Here is a 15,396-nt window from a genome sequence, read left to right as displayed (position 1 = left end):
AACTAAGTGGCAGTCAATTTTAACCACCCTCACACTGACCTCTACCTTAGGTTTTATACCTCTTTCTAAGAGTTCCAAAGAGGTGGGCATTGTTGTACCATTTCAAAGACTTTTTATAGTGTAAATTTAACAGCAAATGAGAAAATATTTTACTATTTAATGACACAATTTTACATGTGAGTTTTGTTTGGCTTATAGGCCAAATAATTTTCACCCATCTACTATATTTCTTTACGAGGTTTCTGGTGAGGATTTATGTTTTGCCTATTTGTCTTATTTTTATTAGAATATCCTGTTTATCGAAGACTTCTCTATATCAAAAAAGAAACAAGGGAGAGACAAAATACAAAGGTCAAAACCCAACCATGGCCTCTATGATGTGCAGGGACCAGTGGGCAAATACCAGGGGTAAAATATGTCCGTTTTATCTTTATTTTTACAACTCCCTACCTACCTCATTTAAAGACATTCTTCCCAAAGTTGAATTATGTACTAAAGGAAATATGGGACATAGGAAGCAGGGAAGGGAAAGTACAAAACCAAAAAAGCAACATCGCAAACACCATGAATGATCCCATTACCTTTTCATCCCCCTCATCAGGACGGAAGTTAGTCCAGGGCTGCAAAATTCCAAGAGCAGTAAAAAACAAAACAAACAAACAAACGAACAAAAAACTGTCTTAAGTAACTGTGGTCATCCATGTGAAATTCGGTGTTCTTAAAAGAGAAAAAAAACAACAACTTGACACTGAGCTTCTTGAGGGCAGGGGTACTGTAGTATCTCTACATTCCCAACGCTTAGGAAAGAGTCAGTGCAGCTCTTTTGGAGTAAATGAATGGGTGAGTGAAAACAAATAAATCATGAATGCATAAGGACAAATATCTGTCATTACTTAAGTATTTGGAACTCATTTGTCTAGAGAGCTCAGTAGTTTTCAACTATGGCTGCACATTAGAATCATGTAGAAAGTTTTTTTTTTTTTCCCTCAAGTTTTAATTGGTGTACTATTTACAGAAATGTACGTATAATCTTGGGGAGCTTTTAAAAACTGCTACCCCTTAGAATGGTTAAAATTAAAAAGACTGACAACACCCAGCATGTTGTGGCAAAAATGTAGAGCAATTGAACACTCCTATGTTGCTAATGAAAATGCAAAATTACACAACTACTTTGGGAACCAGTTTGGAAGTTTCTTGTAAAGTGAAGCAGACACTTAGCATATGACCCAGAAATTCTACTCCTAGGTATTTACCCAAGAGAAGTGAAAGCATATATCCACACAAAAACTTTTACATGAATGTTCACAGAAGCACTACTCATAACAGTTCATAACTGGAAACAGCCCAGATGGCCATCAATAGGTGAAGGGAGAAACAAAATGTGGTACCTCCATCGAATGGAATACTAATCGGCAGTAAAAAAAAGAATAAACTACTAAAACATGTAACAATATGAAGAGTCTTGTAAACATTATGCTGAGTGAAAAAAATCCAGGCTGCTTGATTCCATTTATGGAAATTTATGAAATTCTAGGGCTTATAGTGTCACAACAAGAACATACAGGGATAAATCCTCAGGACTTTGAATTTAGCAATGGATTCTTAGATATAACAGAAGCACAAAAAGCAATAACAAATTATTGACAAATTAGATTTCAAACTTTTGTGTATCAAAGGACACTACCAAGAAAGTAGAAATCCAACCTACAGAATGGGAAAAAAATATTTGTAAATCATCTCTGATAAGAGTCTAGTATCCAGAAAAATACATATATGTGCATTTGTGTGTGAATACATATCTGTATATCTATTTATCTATCTATCTACCTATCTATATATATTAAGAGAGAGAGGGATGGAGAAAGAGAGATTTCTAACAACTCAAAAGTAAAAAGACAAACAACCAAATTAAAAAATGGGCAAAGGGGACATTTGGGTGGCTCAGTCAGTTGGGCATCTGCCTTCGGCTCAGGTCGTGATCCCAGGGTCCTGGGATGGAGTCCCACGTTGGACTCCCTGCTCAGTGGGGAGTCTGCTTCTACCTCTGCCTCCCGCTCCCCCGGCTTGTGCTCTCTCCCTTTCTCTGACAAATATAAATAAAGTCTTTAAAAAAACAAACAGAAAAATGGGCAAAGGACCAAATGGACATTTCTACACATAAGAAATAAGAATGTCCAACAAGCACATGAAAAGATGCTCAATATCATTATACATCTGATAAACAATTGTTATCCAAAATATACGAAGAACTCTTAAAACTCAGTAAGAAAAAAAAAAAAATTAAAAAATGGGCCAAAAACCTAACAGACACCTCTCCAAAGAAGATATATAGATGGCAAATAAGCATATAAAAAAGATGGTCCACCATATCCCATGTCATCAGGGAAATGCAAACTAAAACAATAAGATACCTCTACACACTTACTAGAATGGCCAAATCAGGAACACTGACAATACCAAATGCTGACAAGAATATGGGGCAATAGGAACTTTCATTCATTGCTGCTGGGAATGCAAAATTGTATAGCCACTTTGAAAGATAGTTTGGCATATTTTTACAAAATGAAACATACTATATGATCCAGCAACTGCACTCTGTGGTACTTATGCAAACGAATCAAAAACTTCTGTCCACACAAAAACCTGCACGTGGATGTTTCTAGCAGCTTTGTTCATAATTACCAAAAGTTGGAAGCAACCAAACGTCCTTCAGTAGATGAATGGACAAACTGTGGTACATTCAATACTGTTCAGCGCTAAAAAGAAGTGAGCCATCCAGCCATAAAAAGACATAGAGGAAACTTAAATGTGTATTGCTAGTGAAAGAAGTCAATCTGAAAAGGCTACATACTGTATTTTTCCAACCATAAGAAATTCTGGAAAAGGTGAAACTATGGAAACACCAAAAAGATCAGTGGTTGCCAGGGGTTGAAGGTAAGGGTGGGGTTTGGGACATGTATAGTTGGAACACAGAGGATTTATAGAACAGTGAAAATACTGTGTACTACAATGATGGAATCCCATCATTATACATTTGTCCAAACCCATCGAATGTATACCACCAAAAGTGAACCCTAAAGAAAACTATGGACTTTAGGTAATTACAATGTGTTAATGTAAGTGCATCAATTGTAACAAACTGCTCTGTTAGGGGATGTTGATAATGGAGGAAGCTGTGTGTGTATGGGGGCAGAGGGTGATTGGAAACCTCTGTATCTTCCTCTCAGCTCTGTTGCGAACCTAAAACTGCTCTAAAAAAAGTCCTTAAATAAATAGTCATTTTAAAAAGGTAAGGCCTTAAACACACACACACACACAAACACGTGGAAAGAAACAACAATTTATTTAGTGGTTTAAATCAAAATTCAATTTAGTGGTTACCTCTTGTTGAAGAGAAAGAGGTTGTGGTCAGAGAAGACATGGTCTAAATTAATGGAATGTTCTTTTTCTTAAACTAATTTGGGTATTTATTTATTTATTTATTTTTTTAAAGATTTTATTTATTTATTTGACAGAGAAAGACACAGCGAGAGAGGGAACACAAACGGGGAGTGGGAGAGGGAGAAGCAGACTCCCTGCGAGCAGGGAGCCCGATGCGGGACTCGATCCAGGGACTCCAGGATCATGACCTGAGCCGAAGGCAGCCGCCTAACCAACTGAGCCACCCAGGCGCCCTGGGTATTTATTTTTATTATTCTTTTTTAAAGGTATACTTACTTAAAAAATTTTTTTAAACAAAAGTATATTTATTTTTATACTTTTGTATGAATTACATGTAATTTTTAGAAAGATTTTATTTATTTGAGAGAGAGTGAGAAAGAACATGACTGTGGGGGGAAAGAAGCAGATGGCGAGGGAGAGGCAACTCTCCATTGAGCAGGGAGCCCGCTGTGGGGCTTGATCCCAGGACCCCGGGATCATGACTTGAGCCAAAGGCAGATGCTTAACCAACTGAGCCACCCAGGTGTCCCGAATTAGGTGTAATTTTTTTAAACACACACACATATAATATGAATCTTAATATGCCCAAGATTGTCTCTGAAACTTGATTTTTAAAAAAAAATATCATTAACAAGGGGCCCCTAGGTGGCTCAGTCATTAAGTGTCTGCCTTCATCTCAGGTCATGATCCCAGGGTCCTGGGATCAAGCCATGCATCAGGCTCCCTGCTCAGCAGGAAGCCTGCTTCTCCCTCTCCCACTCCCCCTGCTTGTGGTCCTTCTTTCGCTTTGTCTCTCTCTGTCAAATAAATAAATATTTATTTATGTATCATTTAAAATATATATCATTATATATTTATATATATATCATTAACAATATTCATTTGTGGCAGGAGGAAGATGGCGGAGGAGTAAGGGACCCTAGTTTCGTCTGGTCCCAGGAATTCAGCTAGATAGCTAACAAATCATTCTGAACACCTGCGAACTCAACCTGAGATGTAAGAAAAGAATAGCAGCAACTCTTTGAACAGAAAAGCGACCACTTTCTGCAAGGTAGGAGGTGCAGAGAAGTGAATCTGAGGCGATATATGAGAAGATAGACCGTGGAGGGAGGGAGCCTCTGTCAGCTGCTACTGACAAGTGATAGAGCAGCAGAGCACAAAATCAGAACTTTTAGAAGTCTGCTCCGCTGAGGGACGTCCGGGCCTGAAAGGCACTCCAGTGGCTAAGCAGGGGGTGGAACCCTCGTGGGGACAGTGTGGTCTCTGGATCCCTGGGGTCACAGAAAGACTGGGGGTGCCTGAGTACAGCAGAGCTCCCAGGTATCAGAGCAGGGAAACTGGCTGCAATCAGTGAGCCCCAGAGAGGCCTCTCAGCTCGGGGTTGCTATAAACCACAAACCACCACAGGGTTGGGTGACGGCTCTCTGAGCAGGGGCCCAGCAAGCAGCAGAACCGTGGGGAGACCCCCATTGCTCCCCCGGGAGTAGCGGCACTGGAGCGCACCATAGGCATCTGCAGGGTTTGGAGACTCAAAGCGGGGTCATGTGCCTGAGATGGAAATGCTCAGTAATAGGCCGGGTGAGCACGGAGTGTGCCAGAGACCAAGGAGATAGGAGTGACTGACTGCTTTTCCCTGAGGGTACACTGAGGAGTGGGGGGTGCGAGCTCTTGGCTCCAGGGCTGGAGATGGGGAGGCTGCCATTTTCGTTCTCATCCTCTAAAGCTCCACAGAAAGCCTTGAGGGAACAAAAGCCACAGAGAGCAAACCGGAGCAGATTACTTAGCCTGGCCCGTGGCAAGGGCGGTGCAGTTCCACTTGGGGCAAAGACATTTGAGAATCAATGCAACAGGCCCCTCCCCCAGAAGATCAACAAGAACATCCAGCCAAGACCAAGTTTACCGATCAATGAGAACTGCAAAACTCCAGTGGTAGGGGAAAATAGTATATAGAATTTGTGGTTTTTTTCTCATGATTCATTAGTCTTTCAATTCTAATTTTTTTCTTTTATTTTTCCACTATTTCTTATTTTATTAACTTTTTTAAAGTCTTTTTTAATTTTCATTTTTACAGCTATATTCTATCCTTTCATTGTATTAAATTTCATTTTTGTATATATAGAAGTTTTTCTTTCTTTACAATTTTGGGACCTAATTTCTTCTAATGAACAGACCAAAGTATACCCAGGATATAGTGTATTACTCGGTTCTGTTCATCTGTCTGATTATATTCTCTCTCTTTTTTTTTTTCCCTTTGGTTTTGGTTTCTTCTTTGTTTAGTGTATATTTCTCTGGGGTCGTTGTTGCTATTTTAGTATTTTGTTCTCTCGTTCATCTATTCTTCTTTGGACAGAATGACAAGATGAAAAACCTCACATCAAAAAAGAGGTTTTTTTTTGACTGCCAGGGACCTAATCAGTATGGACATAAGTAAGATGTCAGAACTAGAGTTCAGAATAATGATTATAAAGATATTTGACGGGCTTGAAAAAAGCATAGAAAACACTAGAGAATCCCTCTCTGGAGAAATAAAAGAACCAAAATCTGATTTAATCAGGTCAAAATCAAAAAGGCTATTAATGAGTTGCAATAAAAAATGGAGGCTCTAACTGCTAGGAAAATGAGGCAGAAGAGACAATTAGTGATATAGAAGACAAAATGATGGAGAATAAAGAAGCTGAGAAAAAGAGAGATAAACAACTACTGGATCACAAGGGGAGAATTCAAGAGATAAGTGATACCATAAAGCAAAACAATATTAGAAGAATTGGGGTCCCAGAAGAGGAGAGAGAGAGGCAGAACATATATTTGAGCAAATTATAGCTAAGAACTTCCCTAATCTGGGGAAGGGAATGGGCATTCGAGTCCAGGAGGCATAGAGAACCCCCTCAAAATAAATAAAAATAGGTCAACACCTCAATATATAATAGTGAAGCTTGCAAATTTCAGAGACAAAGAGAAAATCCTGAAAGCAGCTTGGGATAAGAGGTCCTTAATCTTCAAGGGTAGAAACATTAGACTGGCAACAGACCTATCCACAGAGAGCTGGCAGGCCAGAACGGACTGGCACAATATATTCAGGGTGCTAAATGAGAGAAAAATATGGAGCCAAGAATACTTTATCCCTCAAGGCTGTCATTTAGACTAGAAGGAGAGATAAAGAGTTTCCAGAACAAACAGAACTAAAAGAATTTGTGATCACCAAACCAGCCCTGCAAGAAATATTAAAGGGGATCCTTTAAGCAAAAAGAGAGCCCAAAAGTAACATAGACCAGAAAGGAACAGAAACAATATACAAAAACAGTGACTTTATAGATAATACAATTGTACTAAATTTATATCTTTCAATAGTTACTCTGAATGTAAATGGACTAAATGCCCCAATCAAAAGACACAGATTATCAGATTGGATAAAAAAGCAAGACCTATTGATATGCTGTCTACAAGAGACTCTTTTTAGACCCAAAGTTACCTCCAGATTGAAAGTGAGGGGGAGGGTGTGGAGAACAATTTATCATGCTAAGGGACATCAAAAGAAAGCTGAGGTAGCAATCCTTCTATCAGACAAATTAGATTTTAAGCAAAGACTGTAATAAGAGATGAGGAAGGACACTATATCATAATTAAAGGGTCTATCCAACAAGCAGATCTAACAATTATAAATATTTATGCCCCTAACATGGGAACAATCAACTATATAAACCAATTAATAACAAAATTAAAGAAACACATTGATAATAATACAATAATAGTAGGAGACTTTAACACCCTACTCACAGCAATGGACAGATCATCTAGGCAGAAGATCAACCAAGAAACAAGGGCTTTGAATGACACACTGGACCAGATGGACTTTACAGACATATTCAGAACATTCCATCCTAAAGCAACCGAATACACATTCTTCTCGAGTGCACATGGAACATTCTCCAGAATAGATCACATCCTGGGTCTCAAATCAGGTTTCAGCCAGTACCAGAGGATTAGGATCATTCCCTGCATATTTTCAGATCACAATGCTTTGAAACTTGAATTCAGTTGCAAGAGGAAATTTGGAAAGAACTCAAATACATGGAGGTTGCTACTAAAGAATGAATGGGTCAACCAGGAAATTAAAGAATTTAAAAAATTCATGGAACAAACGAAAATGAAAACACAACTGTTCAAAACCTTTGGGATGCAGCAGAGGTGGTCCTAAGAGGGAAGTATAAAGCAATACAAGCCTTTCTCAAGAAACAAGAAAGGTCTCAAATACCCAACCTAACCTTACGCTTAAGGAAAGCTGGAGAAAGAATAGCAAATAAAGCCTAAACCCAGGAGGAGAAGAGAATTAACAAAGATAAGAGCAGAAATCAATGAAATAGAAACCAAATGAACAGTAGAACAGATCAACGAAACTAGGAGCTGGTTTTCTTTGAAAGAATTAATAAGATCGATAAACCCCTGGCCAGACTTATCAAAAAGAAAAGAGAAACGACCCAAATAAATAAAATCATGAATGAAAAAGGAGAGATCACAACCAATACTGAAGAAATACAAACAATTTTAAGAACTTACTATGAGCAACTATATGCCAACAAATTAGGCAATCTGGAAGAAATGGGTGCATTTCGAGAAATGTATAAACTACCAAAACTGAACAAGGAAGAAACAGAAACATGAACAGACCCATAACCACTAAGGAAATTGAAGCAGTAATCAAAAATCTCCCAACAAACAAGAGCCCAGGGCCAGATGGCTTCCCAGGGGAATTCTACCAAACATTTAAAGAAGAATTAATACCTATTCTTCTGAAACTGTTCCAAAGAACAGAAATGGAAGGAAAACTTCCAAACTCATTCAAATGAATTCCTAGAGAAATCTAAACTACCAAAACTGAAACAAAAAGAAATAGAAAACCTGAACAGACCCATAACCAGCAAGGAAATTGAAGCAGCAATCAAAAATCTCCCAACAAACAAGAGTCCAGGGCCAGTCCCAGGGGAATTCTACCAAACATTTAAAGAACTGATACCTATTCTTCTGAAGCGGTTTCAAAAAATCAAAATGGAAGGAAAATTTCCAAACTCTTTTTATGAGGCCAGCATTACCTTGATCCCCCCCAAAAACAAAGACCCCACCAAAAAGGAGAATTACAGACCAATATCCCTGATGAACATGGATGCAAAAATTCTCACCAAAATACTAGCCAATAGGATCCAAAAGTACATTAAAAGGATTATTCACCATGACCAAGTGGGATTTATTCCTGGGCTGCAAGGGTGGTTCAACATCTGCAAATCAATCAATGTGATACAATACATTAATAAAAGAAAGGACAAGAACCAAACAATCCTTTCAATAGATGCAGAAAAAGCATTTGACAAAGTACAGCATCCTTTCTTGGTTAAAACTCTTCACAATGTAGTAGGGAACCTACCTCAGTATCATAAAAGCCACATACAAACGCCCACAGTGAATACCATTCTTTTTTTGTTTTGTTTTGTTGTTTTTTTTTTTAATTCATGAGAGACAGAGTGAGAGAGAAATACAGAGGGAGAAGCAGGCTCCCAAGGAGCAGGGAGCCCGATGTGGGACTCGATCCCAGGACCCTGAGATCATGACCTGAGCCGAAGGCAGACGCTTAACCGTCTGAGCCACCCAGGCGCCCCTGAATACCATTCTTAATGAGGAAAAACTGAGAGCTTTTTCCCTAAGGTCAGGCACACAACAGAGATGTCCACTCTCACCACTGTTGTTCAACATAGTACTAGAATTCCTAGCCTCAGCAATCAGAAAACAAAAAGAAATAAAAGCATCCAAATTGGCAAAGAAGAAGTCAAACTCTCACTCCTTGCAGATGACATGATACTTTATGTGGAAAACCCAAAAGACTCCACCCCAAAACTGTAGAACTCATACAAGAATTCAGCAACATGGCAGGATATAAAATCAGTGTACAGAAATCACTTGCATTTCTGCTAACAAGACAGAAGAAAGAGAAATTAAGGAGTCGATCCTATTTACACTTGCACCAAAACCCATAAAATACCTAGGAATAAGCTTAACCAAAGGGGCAAAGGATCTGTACTATAGAACACTCATGAAAGAAATTGAGGAAGACACAAAGAAATGGAAAAACGTTCCATGCTCATGGATTGGAAGAGCAAATATTGTGAAAATGTCTATGCTACCTAGAGCAATCTACACATTTAATGCAATCCCTCTCAAAATACCATCAACTTTTTCCACAGAGCTGGAACAAATAATCCTAGAATTTGTATGGAACCAGAAAAGCCCTTAAAAAGCCAGAGGAATGTTGAAAAAGAAAAGCAAAGCTGGTGGCATCACAATTCCGGACTTCAAGCTCTATTACAAAGCTGTCATCATCAAGACAGTATGGGACTGACACAAAAACAGACACATAGATCAATGGAACAGAATAGAGAGCCCAGAAATGGACCCTCAACTCTATGGTCAACTAATATTTGACAAAGCAGGAAAGAATGTCCAATGGAAAAAAGACCATCTCTTCAACAAATAGTGTTGGGAAAATTGGACAGCCACAGGCAGAAGAATGAAACTGGACCATTTCCTTACACCACACACAAAAATAGACTCAAAATGGATGAAAGACCTAAATGTGAGACAGGAACCCATCAAAATCCTTGAGAACACAGGCAACAACCTCTTCGACCTCAGCTGGAGCAACTTCTTCCTAAACACATCACCAACAGTAAGGGAAGCAAAGGCAAAAATGAACTATTGGGACTTCATCAAGATAAAAAGCTTTTGTACAACAAAGGAAACAGTCAACAAAACCAAAAGACAACAGAATGGGAGAAGATATTTGCAAATGACATATCAGATAAAGGGCTAGTATCCAAAATCTATAAAGAACTTATCAAACTCAACATCCCAAAGAACAAATAATCCAATCAAGAAATGGGCAGAAGACATGAACAGACATTTCTCCAAAGAAGTCATCTAAATGGCCAACAGACACATGAAGAAATGCTCAACATCACTCAGCATCAGGGAAACACAAATCAAAATCACAAAGAGATACCACCTCACACCAGTCAGAATGGCTAAAATTAACAAGTCAGGAACAACAGATGTTGGCGAGGATGCAGAGAAAGGAGAACCCTCCTATGCTGTTGGTGGGAATTGCAAGCTGTGCAGTCACTCTGAAAAACAGTATGAAGATTCCTCAGAAAGTTGAAAAGAGCTACCCTACGACCCAGCAATTGCACTACTGGGCATTTACCCCAAAGATACAAATGTAGTGATCTGAAGGGGTACGGGCACCCCAATGTTTATAGCAGCAGTGTCCACAACAGCCAAACTATGGAAAGAGCCCAGACGTCCATCGACAGATGAATGGATAAAGACGTGGTATATATATATACATACATATATAATGGAATATTACTTGGCCATCAAAAAAATGAAATCTTACTGTTTGCAATGACATGAATGGAACTAGTGGGTATTATGCCAAGCAAAATAAGTCAATCAGAGAAAGACAATTATATTTCACTCATATGTGGAATTTAAGAAACAAAACAGAGGAGCATAGGGGAAGGGAGCAAGACGAAATCAGAGAGGGAGACAAACCATAAGAGACTCTTAATCATCGGAAACAAACAGGGTTGCTGGAGGGGAGAGGGGTGGGGGATGGGGTAACTGGGTGATGGGACATTAAGGAGGGCATGTGATGTAATGAGCACTGGGTGTTATAGAAGACTGATGAATCACTGAATTCAACCTCTGAAACTAATAATATACTATATGTTAATTGAATTTGAATAAATTTTTTAAATGGTAAAAAAATAATTGAGAAAAAATAAAGTATGCATGCTTCTAGCATCTAAAAAACAAAACAGAAAATAATATTCATTTGTTATTAATATTCTTGTTAAGGATTGAGAGATGTTAATTAATTCCAAGGTAGGAAAGGAAGCAATGACAGGCCATGCTTCTCTAAAACCCATGGGTAGTATACTGAAATTTTCCAAGTGGGCCAAAGGTAGAGTTCCTCCCTCCAGGAGGCAAGTATGGTATCTCTGCCTTCGTAATGTGCACTCTGCCCCTTCCCAGCTGAGCCTAGGTCCATACCCTTGGCTTATCTGCACTTGGAGTCAGAATCCAGCTTTTCTTCTGCAGTCACTCCCTCTTCCGTCTTACCATTCATTTTTGGCCACATGCCTTGGCTTTCAGACCTCATTCAATCCACTTTTCAGCTTATTCGTGAGTCTCCCTTGCCTGTGGACAACTGGCACGTCTGAGCACAGGCTTGGCAGGAAAAGATGAATTATGCCAACAAAATCATTTATGAAGGAGTCAAAATGGACCTAACAGAGTTGATCTCCAAATCTAACTATCCCAAAGTTAGAGGTAGCCTGAGATGATATACTGAGAGATCTTCATCCGGGGCAGTATTCCTCAAAGTGAGTATTGCAGAGATCAGAATCCCCTGCAGGACATGGTAAAAATACAGATTTCTGGGGCCGCCTGGGTGGCTCAGTCGTTAAGCGTCTGCCTTCGGCTCAGGTCATGATCCCAGGGTCCTGGGATCGAGCCCCGCATCGGGGTCCCTGCTCAGCAGGAGGCCTGCTTCTCCCTCTCCCACTCCCCCTGCTTGTGTTCCCTCTCTCGGTGTGTTTCTGTCAAATAAATAAATAAAATCTTCAAAAAAAAAAAAACAGATTTCTGAGCCCAGGCCTACAGAGTAAGAGCATCTGAGATTAAGATCCAGGAATCTGAATCTCTGAAACGCACCCCAGATGATGGTTCTGATGTTCTTGACTTTCTTGATTGGTATCATTGAGGAAGATTGCCCCATCAAATACAGGGTTGTTCTAATTATAGGTCTAACCTTGGAAAGTGAGTGTACAGGTTTTTATTTTGTCAAAGACTGACATACCACCAACCAGAATGATGAACAGCAACCAAACTATGTTAAGAAAAAATGCAGTAGTTCTCATTTAGCAGGTGTATTATTTAAATAGTGTCTCCAGATTTTACTCACACTGTGAAGCAACTAAACACAACGTAGGGGATCAGCTGAGGCAAAAACAAAGACAAAATGGCCTCTGCATTTTAAATTATTTCTCTCCATTCCCATTAGTCTGGCCATTTATTCTAGGCGGGGTGGGGATGGTGGTAGATTGGTAATATTAAACATTTTTTACAAGTGTGCAAGGGCAGAGGGGACGAGCCCAACTGTAAACAGTTGGTGTGGCTATACAAGTGAAGATCAGTTGACTTGTCAATCCTCCCTTTCTTCTAAAGTTTCACCCAAGATTGAGCCAGAACAGAGTATGTTTCTATTCATTTTATTTTGGGGAAAGACAATAAATATGACTAGAACCTTAATGTACTTTTGCTAGACTTGTTTTCTGTAAAAAAGAACTGATTAAGGATTATAAAACTTCTGAAATGCATGAAATGTTTCTATTGCTTCAAATTTGTAAAGAGCTTTCACGACCCCAATATCCCAGTTGCGCAAGCATTTGTTCTATTGTTAAAGACCTACTGAACTGGTATCTGGGAATTTTATGTGGGAAAAGGCATATTCCTGGCACGCAGCCTTAATGGAGGTGGACATAAGATACAAAGCCTCCATGTGCCTTGGGAAAATGAACTAGAGACTAAGTGAAAAGTTTGTTTGAGACCAGTTAAAAACATAAAATATAGCTACCATAGAGCTTAATTGTACAGTGCTAGTTTCAACTTCTGCATCAAGAGACAATTTTTTGCATTTCTGTGGGATTGGCTTGGACAGATGTTTTTAACTCTAAATGCAATGCAGAATTACCTATCATTTCTTTGCTACGCAGATTGAATATTTTGCAAGCATTCAAAAATGCATGTTTATAGTTTGAACTTCTTATGTTTATTGTTTTCTACTACCAAACGTACAGTCTACAGATGGAAAACTCAGTCTTTGATGATGGGTGGTGAGGAATTGCTCAAAAAGATTGTTACACACAGAGAGATGTATTACACATAATGTCGGGAAGAGCTAGATTATACAGTTATCAAAATATGTACAGGAGCAATGCTCATCTAGAAGTGTTTCAGGGATTCCAAATGATCATACTCAACAGCTGGGCCTATTTGCAAGACTTGGTCAATGGAAAACACTGCCGCTTTTCTCCCCCTTATGGTCCCCCACCTCTCTATTGCCATCTTTTCAAAAGCAGAGTGGCACACTGCCTTATCGCTGCTGCTCCTTATTACCCTCAAACGACAGTAATGAAAGCAGGCAAGAAGATTAAGCAATGTGGCAGCCCATTTTTATGAGTTTACCTTTAAAGACAACCAAGAGAATTTTAGGAAAGTGGACAGAGGGCTTTACAACTACAATGAACTGCTGTGGAGTATTTATTTTTGAAAGGCAACAATTTCCTTGTAGTTTAAGTATGTTAATCAATATTAAATAGTTATTTTAAACAATACAAAGGTTACATGTTCTTAGGAGGGAAAAAGCACACAGAATATTCTTACAGGGCTGACCAACCTTTTTGGCATCACTTGATTTTATCATAACTTGGAACATTTTACAAAAAAAAAAGTACTGTATGAAATCTCTTTTTCAATCCCAAAGACTTGGTTTTGTGTTGACAATTCTGAGGTAATCCTCAACTTGCAAATATGCTTAAAATATCAAGCAGGTTTAAAACAACTGTTTAAGATATAGTCTAATTTTAGGGTCTCAAAATATTATACACTGTTATTTAGCTTGGTCAGGGCTAATCAAATATTCTGGATAATAAATGGTCTGTATATATTTTTGTGTGTACACACACACACATACATTTCAAGATTACTAATCTTCAGCAATTTATTATACTTTAAATATCAAAACTTAATCTTTGGTGATTCAGAAGGCATTCTGTTTTTCTTAGAAAAACTTAATATTCATTTTTCTAATGAGTCAGTCATGAAAGATAGCATAGGATTGTCCAAAGGGGAGAATTTCCTCTCCTCTGCCCTCAGTTTATAGAATTGGGAGTACTGGAGCTTGAACTGGAAGAGGTGGTGAATAATGATCTTTTGGATATATCCTCATATAAGGTACATACAATATGAAAAATTTAAGCTCTATCACTGACAACTGCAATACTCCCAAATAAGGGTCAGAGAGGTGAGGTCCAAAATATGAAGCAGACAAAATATTTATATAGAGAGTCCAAAATCAGTGGGACCTTGGCCATGAAACTACAGTTACATATGACTCACCAGCATTCCTACTAGGCACTGCTCTGTTAATGCATGGCACTGGAACCCATTAACCATTTCCAACTCAACCTAAGAGGGATTATTTTCTGATGAAAACCTATCTCTTTAATTTCATAAGAGAAAGCAATAAAATGCAATGTACCAAGATTTGATTTCATAAACTAATTCCATCAGATTAATAAATTGAATATTTACACTTTTGAATATTAAAGATCTAAACCTTGTCACATCACTACCCACCCAACTCCCCACCATCTCTTTAGATAATATGACATGAATAAGCAGGCTGAAAATGCTTTTGGGAAAAAAAAGTTCCTTTATTTCTGTTTATTCATTTATACAAAGACAGTTTCAACAATAGGTAATAGAAACATACTTTTAAGTTTAAAATTAATTTTCCATTTTGAAAGGTTCAGGACTTTGTCTCTTATTTCTACCTAACTCTTTCAAATACTTCAGTCCAACAAAAAAGCAGAAAAATGAAGTTTATTCTCTTACTTTTCTTAAGGTCACATTGGGATAATTAGAATTGGCTCTTTCAAATTTAGGTATCATTTAGAGTAACCTGGAAATTTAATCACAGAATGATACATGTAAGAATGTTATAGCACACCCGCAAAAAAAGTACAGAGAATTTTTTAAAGGACAAATTTCAGGGCACTTTCAAATTCTGAGGCATAAGAAAGCCCTCTCGGGGATCTTTAAGTTAAAAGACTCTTCCCTTCAGAT

This window comes from Leptonychotes weddellii, chromosome 1 (assembly GCF_054177405.1).
Source record: "Leptonychotes weddellii isolate Sample4059 chromosome 1, ASM5417740v2, whole genome shotgun sequence".
NCBI classification, from domain to species: domain Eukaryota; kingdom Metazoa; phylum Chordata; class Mammalia; order Carnivora; family Phocidae; genus Leptonychotes; species Leptonychotes weddellii.
The sequence above is the reverse complement of the archived record's forward strand: the minus strand, read 5'-3'. Positions refer to the sequence as shown.